Here is a 13439-nt window from a genome sequence, read left to right as displayed (position 1 = left end):
AAGTAGATACTGCAGGAAAGGGTCATTCGTGAAAATATGCAAAAATCTTTCAAGCTTGCAAGAAAAAAAAGACACATCAACATTTAAGTTTTGAAGGTAAGCAGATTTTTTTGTTATTACAGTATACAGCCCTTTCTTTATAAGGTCATAAAGACCACTAGTTGATGTAAATACTATAACTTATCCTTGAACATGAAATTCAGAGGCATGCAGTGTGACCTGCAAAAGACTGGCACCTCATCCAGGGTTGGTTCCTGATATGCTTCTAATTGTCATGAGGGAAAGACACGAGAAACCTGCGGTACTGACCTGGGTAAGTGGCTTAGAAGATGGATGGAGTGAACAATTGTGAAACCTCAAAATATGAGGAAAGCAATTCAAATGTCAGAGATAGCAGTCAATTTAGTCTGAATCTGAATTTGATGACAAACTAAGAGAGCCCCAGCAAGTAAGACTCTCAAAGCGGAATGAGCTTTCATTAAGAGTTGGGACTTTGTAACAGAAAGAGGGCTAGTGCCAGAAAAAACTTAAAATGTCTAATGGGGACATCTGATGGATGGATGGATGGATTAGCCATTCATCTCGCACATGCAAAGCTACAAGAGTACATTTCTCAGAAACAGAACAACTTGAAGATGTCGAATGGGCATACTAGATGTAAATGCCACAGACAGTAATTCTAAAGTGGTAAAATCATCTCAGTGGCCGAGCTCAGAACATCTACAGTATCAATCAGTGCAGATGAGCCAGCAGAGGGGTTGTGTCTGCATTGTGTGCAGGCGACTTTGGCAGAAGCTTTCTGAGACTGCTATATGTTTTTCATACAGTTATATTGTTAAACTTCGCTCTCTAATTATGTTCTGTAAGTGAATATTTGATTACAGAAGAGATTTTAAAGATCAAATATTACTCTAACTTTGGTCACAGAAGATGATGGGATAGTTTTTTTAAAACTACAGTTAACTAACAAAGGGTTGTGCAGGTGGTCCCTTCCACTATTTTTTAAGTCTAGACAAGCTTAGGGTCAAGGGGGTCAGTAGTCCATCTCAGGAGTACCAGATGCGAGGGAGGAACAGACATTGGAGAGGACACCCAAGTCAGTCCACCTCAGGGCCCACATGTGCATGCTGTCATTACAGGGCCAGTTTAGATAAGGAATCTGACAAAAACACAGTGCTTGGGTATGCAGTACATTTCGTGTTTATGCAATGCATAGACAAAGACTGCAGGTAGACACAAAATATTATTTTGATTCTTATCAAGACATCGAAAGGACACAATTGTGATAGTCAAGCATTCTTGTGACAACCCTGCAGACCCAAAACAAGTGTGTTAAATGCAGGGATCACTTTCAGGGTAAAAAGTGGCACCTACATTTGCTTCAGCCACCCTTGAAGGGGCTACACTGCCAGTTCAACTCACTGATTGCCTACTCTGTTAGAGGGGCATAAATGATCTTCTAGGGCCACTTACTCTCTTTCTGCTTAGTCATTCGCTGCATTGCGAAATATCAAATGAAGGAAGGAAGGGTTCCACACGTGCAGTCATCTCTTAAAATACTTTCAGCAAAGGAAAGAAATATACAGATATTGAAACAAAATGTATTGTTACATGATTATTTACTACATTTAAAAACAATGCAACAGAAATGAGCTCATTGTATCACTAAGAGTTGTGGAATAATAGAAAATAATAAAACATTTTCAATACACTAATACAAGAAAGAATTGTCAATCCACCTGCTTATCTTCTTCTCTGATTCAGGGTCAAAGGAAGCCAGAGCCTATATTAGGGTCCTCCCTGCATGGAGAGCGCTTTGAGTAGTGAGAGAATCACTATACAAATGTAAAGAATTATTATTATTAAGTACAGGTTAGGGACCAACTCTGGATAGGACACCAGGATGATTAAAAAATGGTACCATGGTGAATCCTTTTAATTTAGTTTACCAAACACATCCAGACTAGTGAATACTAAGGGTCTACACAACAGAAATACCAAGCTGATGTCTCTCTCAAAAAAACTGTTTAAATCTTACTGGACATGAACACCACATACACCCCAGGAATTAAAGCAAACAATTTTTACTTGGAAGTCACAGCAAAGTATACATATATGCATATGCTGTATATAAAATTATAGTGTATGAAATTAGAAATAGACTTAGCAACTCTAGTAATTATTAAAATAAAAAAAAGTAAATCTAACATTTACTGCATTGAACTCAGATGTCCCATGTATTACCAATACAAAAATCCTTAATACATTTTACTGAGTAATTCACTCATGAATGACTTTTTACTTACTTTTTCACTGAACTCTTATATTCTTTCAATGCAATCTTTTTTGATTTGATGCCAGTTCATTTGTATGATCCATCTGGCGTGTTCAGGCATTCTGAATTTTCTTGCAATGATTTAGAACGGTTTTCAACAGACCAATATAGTTGCTTTAATGTTGTTACCATTACTAACAGTAGCCATAATTTTAAGCAACCTATCGGCATGCCTGCTGTGTGGAAAAACTACAGAAAGCAAGACTGACTAGAGCTCACTCTATAATACACATATTATTATATATTTCATCTATAAATATATAGTATATGCAATAAAACATATTGTTACCAATTAGGTACCTAACCCTAAATCACAAAAACTTTGTGCTTATGCAGCCTTCTGTTTCTGTATCTTCACAGAAGTATACTGTGCACATCTTTTTATAGTGTACTTCTATGACAGTCTAAATCTGTGGTGTGTACGCCCCCTTGTGGTCAGTTTGCCAGTAGTACAACTTGTTTTCATGCATTTCCTAAACCTTTTGTGACCACTTAGATCAGGTCTAGGGAGTGACATGCCTCACTGTACAAGTCAAAAAACTATTAATTCTCAAAATACACCAATTAAAAAGTACTTTACAATAAGAAAACTTAAAATTTGGGGAATAAAACATGTTGATGCATATAATATCTTGTTGACAAGTTTATTCTACAAAAAAAAAAATAAAAATAAAAAAAAAATCAAATCGGGTTTTCTTCTGTTGATGTACTGCACAACAAATGCTTTATCACTGAATTTAAAGCACATCTGGACAGTTCAGTTCATGCTGCTTCCACCAGAAACCTGAATTAAGAACATAAAGAAAATATTAAAACAAACATCTGTTTAACAGTACAGTGCTATGCATCACTTCTCACTAAGAGAACACCTAATAATGTATATTTTACATAAAAACATAACATAATAAAAAACAAATAGCACTGCTCCATTAACCCTTTCATACTAATCTGACCAACAGGAGATACTCAAAACTAGAGGGGGCCATGTCAACAATTAACAAAAAACTTTTTCCCCCAAAACGGTCAATTCTTTTCTAACTGGTAACAGTTTACAGGTTCATCATTAGCTGAAAACCCAATCAACCCATCCATCTATTTTTGTAAAGTAGTTAATGCATTTCTGGGCTGCATAAGTAATCTTGAACTGGATTACTTGCAGCATTTGAAACAACCCAAGAACCACTGTTTAATGATATTCACATCTGTACCAGTGTACAGGATCACAGTTTCTATTATTAAGGTACAGGAAAAGGGGGAACCTTCCCACAAAAAAAGTTAAGTCTTTTAACCTGATACTTACTTTAAGCGCAGCTGGCATCTGATGGGTAAGCAGATGGAACATCTGTCTGCTCTGCAGTTCGTCCAATGCAGTATAATCATTTGAGAGGATGCACAGTGTGCCACTGGGAAAAGTAAAAAAAAAAAAAAAAAAAAGCTCTGTTTCAGTTATGTATCACAATACACTTCATTGTGAACTGACTGGGTGAGGGTTTCCAAAAGATGGCAAACAATGTCCGTTTGAAAAATGAGTTGGACCAGACTTTTTGCCTTAATGAGGCATATATCACGTCATTTAATTTTTTTCAACCCACTTAATCCAGACTAGGCTCGCTGGGGTGCAGGAGCCTCTCCCAGTTAGCATAGGGTGCAAGGCAGGAACACACCTTGGATAGAGTTCCAGTACATCACAGGGCTAACACACCTGTCAATTTAGCATCGCCAATTCATCTAACTTGCACGTCTTTGGACAGTGGAAGGAAACGTAAACAACCAAAGGAACCCCACATAGACACACAGAGAACATGCAAACCCTACCCCTAACCCTGGGACTTGAATGCTGGTCTCATTACTGCAAGGCAGCCACAGTGCCAACGTGCCACCCCATCGAGACATATGAAATAGACATATTTATTGTGCTCCTGTGTGTGAAATAAAATGTAGAATAGGTTGAGCAAAATAACAGAGTTAGGGTTATGTTAACCTGAACAGCTGTATGAAATCATAGCACCTACTCCACCTCCACCACTTCCACATAATTTAATTGATTTAATGTCAGTTATAGATATTTTCTTTGAAACAAAGTAAATTACTAATGGGAACACTTTTTCAGAAACTTCAAAATGATTAGGCAGGAACTGATGCTTTCTTTTTCACCCTCCGAGTGTTGTTTTATAGTATTCCTTATGAATATCTCCACTCTTTCACTTGACGATGTGAGTACACTGACAAATACTGTTTTCAAAAAATTGCATTTTTTTTAACACAGGAACTCTAAAACAATTTAAATTATGTCTACACTGTAACAAATGAATAATCGCCAGTTTTTGCAGGCTAAAAAAGGCTTTGGATGAATAATATAATAATGCCAATGAAATTAAGATTTTGGATTGAAAGGGAGAATTCCATTCTATTAATATTATAATCCAATTCAAAGCAAACACTGGTCTTCCTTCCTTGATACTGAAAAATATACATAAAGGGAGGTTCCCTATAGTCTAGACAGCTACATATAATATGTAAAATTATATAATTATAATTAAAAAAATGTATTTATTTATTTATATGAGGACCTTGTTATGAAAATAACCAACTGGACTAACAGTTATTAATCGATGCATCCTCCATTAAGATTTTGTGTAGCACTCAATTAATAAAGTTGTAACGAAATAATTGTGTTATTGTGATGGATGGCCAGCAGCTCATCCCGGCCGACACATCCAGGATGCTAGATGGCGTCTTCCCTGCAGCCTAGAGGTGCCCCGGATTCCGGCAGGGCATCATGGAAGATGGAGTTTGGCTTCACAACCCTGCTGGGTACCCTGGGCACCACCGTGTGATGCTGCAGGAAGACGAGGGGATTTTTGTTTCCTGTATAGCCCAGAAATACTCCCAAGTCACGGGGACGGAGGAACAGAAGTACTTCCGGGCTGAAGAAAAATACAAGTCTCCATCTGACCCGGAAGTGCTAATGAATCACATGGACAGAAGGCCAGGAGCACTTCCGGGTCAAGAACTATATAAAAGACTATGAGAGACCCAGCAAAGGGAGCCGGAGTTGGGAGACAGAGTGACGGAGCTGCTGGGACAGGAGGATTGATTTATTGTATTATTGTTTATTGATTGTGTTTATGGTGGTGGAGGTGCTTTGGGGCACCTTGAAGAATAAAATTAAATTATTTCTTAGTGCTTTTAAACCAGTGTCAGCATCTGTCTGTTGGGTTTCACAGGGCAACAGCGCCCTCAAGCGTCCACTCATTGACATATATAAATAAAACAAATCACTTTATTCATTTTCTGTACCCTTTTTTTCCAGTGTATGTCAGAAGGTGCCAAAACATATGCCAGCAGCTTTAGAGACAATGCTGGAACCAACACTTAATTGAACACCAGTTCATCAGAGGGCACACGTGCTTAAACCTGGCCAATTTATAGTTGTCAGTTAACAAGTTATGCGTTGATTTGCTATACAAGAGGAACAAATGAGTACCAAGAGAAAGCCGATGAAAAAATTAAAAGACTATACAATCTCAGCAACATCAAACGGATGTTCCTGGGTCTATGAAGGAGAGTCATTCACTATGCCACCTCAATCAATATATTTTAAGGAAAATTAAAATGTTGTCTATTGATGAGAAGAAAGCGGATGCATGGTGTTTGGAATTTACACAGTGGTGTCTTGCCATTTCAACAGATGATTAAAATTAATTTGCCTAGTATGATGTGCAACAATAGTATAAATGTACAACTATGTCTCAGATATTTGTTTGTTTTAAGCAGGAAAAAAATTAAGAGTCAAATAAATACCAAAATTATTCTTTTACAGTACCATGAACACCACATACAGTAGGCACAATACAAAGGTTGAAATGGCTGCTCCTTTGATATTCTACAAATCAGTTATTCTTTGTTATTCTGTGTACTTTGGCATGAACAAAACATATTTGAGGTCAAATTACTTTACATCGAATCATTTTATATAATAAATACTCAAACAGCTCATCTTCATCATTTTCATGCCACCTATCCCGATGAGGTTCTCTGTAGAGCTGGCTTAACTAGGACACCCTTTCCTCAGCGACATCTACCAGTCCCCCATGGTGAATTACCAGACACAGTTAGGCCAGGTAAGAGATATGGGCTCTACAGCATGTCATGGGTGTGCCCATGGGTCCTCGCCCATAAGGAAGTTTCTCAAACACCATTCAGTGTGTCAAGAAATGCTACTGGGGCTTCTTTATACCAACAGCAATATGCCTGCATAATGCCTCACTGGGACTGGGACTGTCAAGTCAGACATTTTCTTTATTTTTAGTCAGTCTGGTGTGTGTACAGACCATAGTGCTATGTGTGTGTTTATTTATTTAATGTGCTTATGTAAAAAGTCAAATTTCCTCCCGAGGACAAATAAAAATTCTATTTTATCTGTCTATTCTGTTTTCTGAGATTAACCCTCTCCTCTAACTCCCATTCTCTACATTTGCCTCATTAATGTTGATGTGAGTACGGGTCAATTTGGAAGATTTATCTTAACCTGCAGTTATTCTCCACTCTTTATTCATGACAGCCTGCACAAAAAATTAATTACAATGAGGATTTCGCTTCCCATGGGCTCACCACCTATGGGAGGGGCCAAGGAGGTCGGGTGCAGTGTGAGTTGGGTGGTGGCCGAAGGCGGGGACCTTGGCGGTCCGATCCTCGGCTACAGAAACTGGCTCTTGGGACGTGGAATGTCACCTCTCTGAAGGGGAAGGAGCCTGAGCTAGTGCGCGAAGTTGAGAGGTTCCGGCTAGATATAGTCGGGCTCACCTCGACGCACAGCTTGGACTCTGGAACCAATCTCCTTGAGAGGGGCTGGACTCTCTACCACTCTGGAGTTGCCCCCGGTGAGAGGCGCCGAGCAGGTGTGGGTATACTTATTGCCCCCCAACTTGGAGCCTGTACATTGGGGTTTACCCCGGTGGACGAGAGGGTAGCCTCCCTTCGCCTTCGGGTGGGGGGACGGGTCCTAACTGTTGTTTGTGCGTATGCACCGAACAGCAGTTCGGAGTACCCACCCTTTTTGGAGTCCCTGGAGGGGGTGCTAGAGGGCATACCTTCTGGGGACTCCCTCGTTCTGCTGGGAGACTTCAATGCTCACGTGGGCAATGACAGTGAGACCTGGAAGGGCGTGATTGGGAGGAATGGCCCCCCTGATCTGAACCCGAGCGGTGTTTTGTTATTGGACTTCTGTGCTCGTCACGGATTGTCCATAACGAACACCATGTTCAAGCATAGGGGTGTTCATATGTGCACTTGGCACCAGGACACCCTAGGCCTCAGTTCGATGATCGACTTTGTGGTCGTGTCGTCGGACTTGCGGCCACATGTCTTGGACACTCGGGTGAAGAGAGGGGCGGAGCTGTCAACTGATCACCACCTGGTGGTGAGCTGGCTTCGATGGTGGGGGAGGATGCCGGTCAGGCGTGGTAGGCACAAACGTGTTGTGAGGGTCTGCTGGGAACGTCTGGCAGAGCCCCCTGTCAGGAGTAGCTTCAACTCCCACCTCCGGCAGAACTTCGACCACATCCCGAGGGAGGTGGGGGACATTGAGTCCGAATGGGCCATGTTCCGTGCCTCTATTGTTGAGGCAGCTGACCGGAGCTGTGGCCGTAAGGTGGTCGGTGCCTGTCGTGGCGGCAATCCCCGAACCCGCTGGTGGACACCGGCGGTGAAGGATGCCGTCAAGCTGAAGAAGGAGTCCTACAGGACCCTTTTGTCCTGTGGGACCCCGGAGGCAGCTGATAGGTACCGGCAGGCCAAGCGGAATGCGGCTTTGGTGGTTGCTGAGGCAAAAACTCGGGCGTGGGAGGAGTTTGGGGAGGCCATGGAGAATGACTTTCGGACGGCTTCGAGGAGATTCTGGTCCACCATCCGGCGTCTCAGGAAGGGGAAGCAGTGCAGTGTCAACACTGTATATGGTGGGGATGGTGCACTGTTGACCTCGACTCGGGACGTTGTGGGTCGGTGGGGGGAATACTTCGAAGACCTCCTCAATCCCATTAACATGCCTTCCAATGAGGAAGCAGAGCCTGGGGACTCAGGGGTGGGCTCCCCCATCTCTGGGACTGAGGTCACCGAGGTGGTCAAAAAACTCCTTGGTGGCAGGACCCCGGGGGTGGATGAGATACGCCCGGAGTTCCTCAAGGCTCTGGATGTTGTACGACTGTCTTGGCTGACACGCCTCTGCAACATCGCATGGACATCAGGGACAGTGCCTCTGGATTGGCAGACCGGGGTGGTGGTCCCCCTCTTTAAGAAGGGGGATCGGAGGGTGTGTGCCAACTACAGAGGGATCACACTCCTCAGCCTCCCTGGAAAAGTCTATTCAGGGGTCCTGGAGAGGAGGGTCCGTCGGATAGTCGAGCCTCGGATTCAAGAGGAACAGTGTGGTTTTCGTCCTGGTCGCGGAACAGTGGACCAGCTCTATACCCTTAGCAGGGTCCTGGAGGGTGCATGGGAGTTTGCCCAACCAGTCTACATGTGTTTTGTGGACTTAGAAAAGGCATTCGACCGTGTCCCTCGGGGAATCCTGTGGGGGGTACTCCGAGAGTATGGGGTACCGGCCCCCCTGATAAGGGCTGTTCAGTCCCTGTACGATCAGTGCCAGAGCTTGGTCCGCATTGCCGGCAGTAAGTCGAACCCGTTTCCAGTGAGAGTTGGACTCCGCCAGGGCTGCCCTTTGTCACCGATTCTGTTCGTAACTTTTATGGACAGAATTTCTAGGCGCAGCCAGGGTGTTGAGGGGGTCCGGTTTGGTGGGCTCAGGATTGGGTCACTGCTTTTTGCAGATGATGTTGTCCTGTTTGCTTCATCAGGCCGTGATCTTCAGCTCTCTCTGGATCGGTTCGCAGCCGAGTGTGAAGCGGCTGGGATGAGAATCAGCACCTCCAAATCCGAGACCATGGTCCTCAACCGGAAAAGGGTGGAGTGCCCTCTCAGGGTTGGTAGCGAGATCCTGCCCCAAGTGGAGGAGTTCAAGTATCTCGGGGTCTTGTTCACGAGTGAGGGAAGAATGGAGCGTGAGATCGACAGGCGGATCGGTGCGGCATCCGCAGTAATGCGGGCGTTGCATCGGTCTGTCGTGGTGAAAAAGGAGCTGAGCCGCAAGGCGAAGCTCTCAATTTACCAGTCGATCTATGTTCCTACCCTCACCTATGGTCATGAGCTATGGGTAGTGACCGAAAGAACGAGATCGCGAATACAAGCGGCTGAAATGAGTTTCCTCCGCAGGGTGTCTGGGCTTTCCCTTAAAGATAGGGTGAGAAGCTCAGTCATCCGGGAGGGGCTCAGAGTAGAGCCGCTGCTCCTCCGCATCGAGAGGAGTCAGATGAGGTGGCTCGGGCATCTGATCAGGATGCCTCCTGGACGCCTCCCTGGTGAGGTGTTCCGGGCACGTCCAACCGGGAGGAGGCCCCGGGGAAGACCCAGGACACGCTGGAGGGACTATGTCTCTCGACTGGCCTGGGAACGCCTTGGGATTCTCCCGGAAGAGCTAGAAGAAGTGGCCGGGGAGAGGGAAGTCTGGGTATCTCTGCTCAAGCTGCTGCCCCCGCGACCCGACCTCGGATAAGCGGGAGACAATGGATGGATGGATGGAAGGATTTCGGATATTTACAAATGAATAGGTGCAGATTTTGAAGACATTTTATAAAATTATTCAGTCTTAAATTAAGATTCATAGGTAAACCAATTGTGCCCCGTTATGAACTGAAGGCCCGTCCAGTGTGTTCCTGCACTGTGCCCAATGGTGCCAGAATAGGCCCAGATCCAGCAACTTTGTGGATAGAGGTTAACTGATTTATAGATTCAAAACAATGAAATGAACCTTCAAATGTTGTATATTCTGTGTCTTACTTACCTTCACAAGATCTACCAGCCTGACAGTGAGTCATGTGACTAAGCACATTTTTCATAGTATGGCAATGTGCAATGCTGCATGGATTCATCTCCCTGTTAAACATATCCCACAGTCGGCACTTGTAAGCATGCATGAGCAATATGAGCTGCTGTTGAATCAGCTTACGCTTCATCTCAATTGTAAAAGGTGTGGAGCACATGACTGGTACACCAGGAGCTGTGAAAAAAATTATCTTTGGGGAGAAAAAAAAATGTCTAAACACAAAGCATCAGATCTAATGAACAACCACTTTTACATAAGACATTGGTAAACACTGCACAGCATGGACTGCTTTTCTTGAGAAATGTTAAGAAAAATTCTAGAAAGTTGATTCAGTTCATCTAGACATTGTTATTTTCCAGGGAGATACGTTACATCACTCATCCAAGTGACCTCCTCAGTCTCAGTTGACTGCAGGTTTCTCCAACCTTATAAACAGTACCTTTGCATAATGACCGAAACTAGTACCATTGACTAACAATGGGCTGTGTGATCAATGATATGCAAATTGTCCATTGATCAATGGCCATGTTATTGCTATAATATTAGGAGCTATCAGAACTTAAACCAGCCATTCCCATCTAAGTGGAAACAAAGATAGATTTGTGGCCTTTAGGTACAGTATGGCTGTAGACAGTTTTTCAGTTGCCTTAAGACAGGGTTATTCAATTAGCGGCATTTAGGTCAAATTTGGCACACAGGCTGAATTTTACAAATTCTTGACAATTAATTAATAAAGAAAAATAACTTTGAATTTTCATTTTTGTAGGCACTTATTAGGCCTATAATATGATTCAGTTGTTCTTACTTGTCCCACCCAATCAGTATTACCAGTCAATTTTAATTGGTCACCCAAAGACACATCATCCTCAAGCTGAGAACAGAAACATACCTGTTTGTTCCAATTAGAGTGAAGCCGTGTGTTTACTGTGAAATTAGAGCCCATCGGTGATAAAGGAATATTAATTTTCAGAGGTACTTCAAAACAAGACATACTCACCAACAGAAACCGCAGAGGCTATGTGGGAGATACACTGCCTGGCCAAAAAAAAAAGTTGCCATCTGGATTTAACTAAGCAAATAGGTACGAGCCTCCTATTGGATAATTACTGCATGGGCGATTATCTTTCAGCTGGCAACAAGTTATTTAACCCCAACTGGTGCAATGAGTTGCTTCTCATTTCTTAAACAACCATGTCGAAAGACACATCTCGTGGTCGTGGAAAAGATGTTAGTCTGTTTGAGAAGGGTCAAATCATTGGCATGCATCAAGCAGAGAAAACATCTAAGGAGATTGCAGAAACTACTAAAATTGGGTTAAGAACTGTCCAACGCATTATTAAAAACTGGAAGGATAGTGAGGAAGAAATGTGGCCGGAAAAAAATCCTTCGTGATCGGTGATCACTTAAACGTTTGGTGAAATCAAATCGAAAAATAGTGAAAGTAAGAGCATTTCCACACGCACAATGCGAAGGGAACTCAAGGGATTGGGACTGAACAGTTGTGTAGCCGTAAGAAAACCACTAATCAGTGAGGCAAACCGGGAAAAAAAGGCTTCAATTTGCTAGGGAGCATAAAGATTGGACTCTGGAGCAATGGAAGAAGGTCATGTGGTCTGATGAGTCCAGATTTACCCTGTTCCAGAGTTGAGAATCTTTGGGATGTGCTGGAGAAGGCTTTGCACAGCGGTCAGACTCTACCATCATCAATGCAAGATCTTGGTGAAAAATTAATGCAACACTGGATGGAACTAAATCTTGTGACATTGCAGAAGCTTATCGAAACAATGCCACAGCGAATGTGTGTCGTAATCAAAGCTAAAGGCGGTCCAACGAAATATTAATGTGTGACCTTTTTTTTTTTTTTTTTTTGGTGGTGACTTTTTTTTGGCCATGCAATGTATTCTCTCATTCAAGGAGGCATCTGCCATTTATTTTAATGTATGCACCATGTTTAGCTCGATGTATACACGCAAGTCATTCTTGCATATGAATACAATGAGGACAAGCTGTCACATCACTGGACAGTACCTGCATTGCTACCTGTGTAATGTGCTTACAACATACGAGTATTGTTAAAGCGACAAAATGACATTTTACTTTAAAGTGAAAAATATAGCTTATGTAAACAAGATATTATCCGTTAAGTAAAAGAGTAAAATATGTGTGAGGATTTACAGGGTCATTTGAAAATGGAAATGACTTGGGTCTTGACAGAGTGCCATTCAGGCATGCCAACTGATACTGTACTATGCATCTATGGGTGTCTTCACAATAATATGCACTCAGAGATCTGCAGTTTACAGATGTATAATATAAGGACGTGGTGAATTTGTTGCATGTTTCTGAAATGAATGTGAGAAAATTACCGAATACAAGCGCAAAATAATATCGGAACGCAAATCTAATTCTGCAGTTTCTAATGATTATAACCCTTTTAGAATTACTATACAGTACCAACTAATGTTACTGAAAGGTTAAAATACGATTTTTTTAAATCTTAAGAGTTTTTAAAAAAAATATGATTCCTTGGCTGGTATTACTTTCATAATCTGGCCCATACTCAGGACTGATTAAATAACCCTGCCTTAAGTAGTAATAATGTCTTAGGTTTGCTTTAAACGTTTTCTCTTCTACCGTTTCTTTGTTTACTTTATACTTCCCCACCTTATGATCGCTATTGTGGAAGGTGCTACATAAAATAAATATTAATTATTAGCATACTTGAGACCCATGATCTACGATGTTTTATTAATTGATAACATCTTATTAACGAAGTTATTACAACCAGAAATAACGTTTAATAGACTAAACCTCTAGTTACAATTTTAACAAATACTTCTACGTGGGAAATTAAAAGTCTTACACTATACTTCCAAAATTGTAAGAACATCATTACCTGAGTAATAGTTTGTTGGTTAGTCCGTGATCAAACAATATCTTTCTACCGCTGCACTGGAGGAAACTTCACTTCAGATCGTGCATGATATTTATATTTTTCTTAGGGTTTACGGCTAAAGCGGCGTCTAGCGCCGGACCCTTTGATAACTGCGAATCGGGAAAACGAGCAAAGTTCCCACCCCTTCCGTACACGCATGCGTATTGCGCTTCTTGGCTGCGACGTTTCTATCCGACGTTTATGGTGATGACGTCACCATCACTCGCCGG

At 42.3% G+C, this 13439-nt stretch overlaps 1 long non-coding RNA gene across 1 annotated transcript; it reads right to left on the bottom strand.

Annotated features, from left to right (window-relative positions):
- Nucleotides 1–1587: 1587 nt before the first annotated feature.
- LOC114661960 (uncharacterized) lies at nt 1588–13335 on the bottom strand. Its single transcript, XR_003717934.2, has 4 exons — nt 13171–13335; nt 10233–10464; nt 3636–3738; nt 1588–3119 (listed from the first exon to the last, which is right to left on the bottom strand). It is a non-coding gene; the product is annotated as an uncharacterized LOC114661960 (long non-coding RNA).
- Nucleotides 13336–13439: the final 104 nt, after the last annotated feature.

Source organism: Erpetoichthys calabaricus, chromosome 12 (genome assembly GCF_900747795.2).
Source record: "Erpetoichthys calabaricus chromosome 12, fErpCal1.3, whole genome shotgun sequence".
Taxonomy (NCBI): Eukaryota; Metazoa; Chordata; class Cladistia; order Polypteriformes; family Polypteridae; genus Erpetoichthys; species Erpetoichthys calabaricus.
This window is presented reverse-complemented; position numbering and strand designations above follow the sequence as displayed.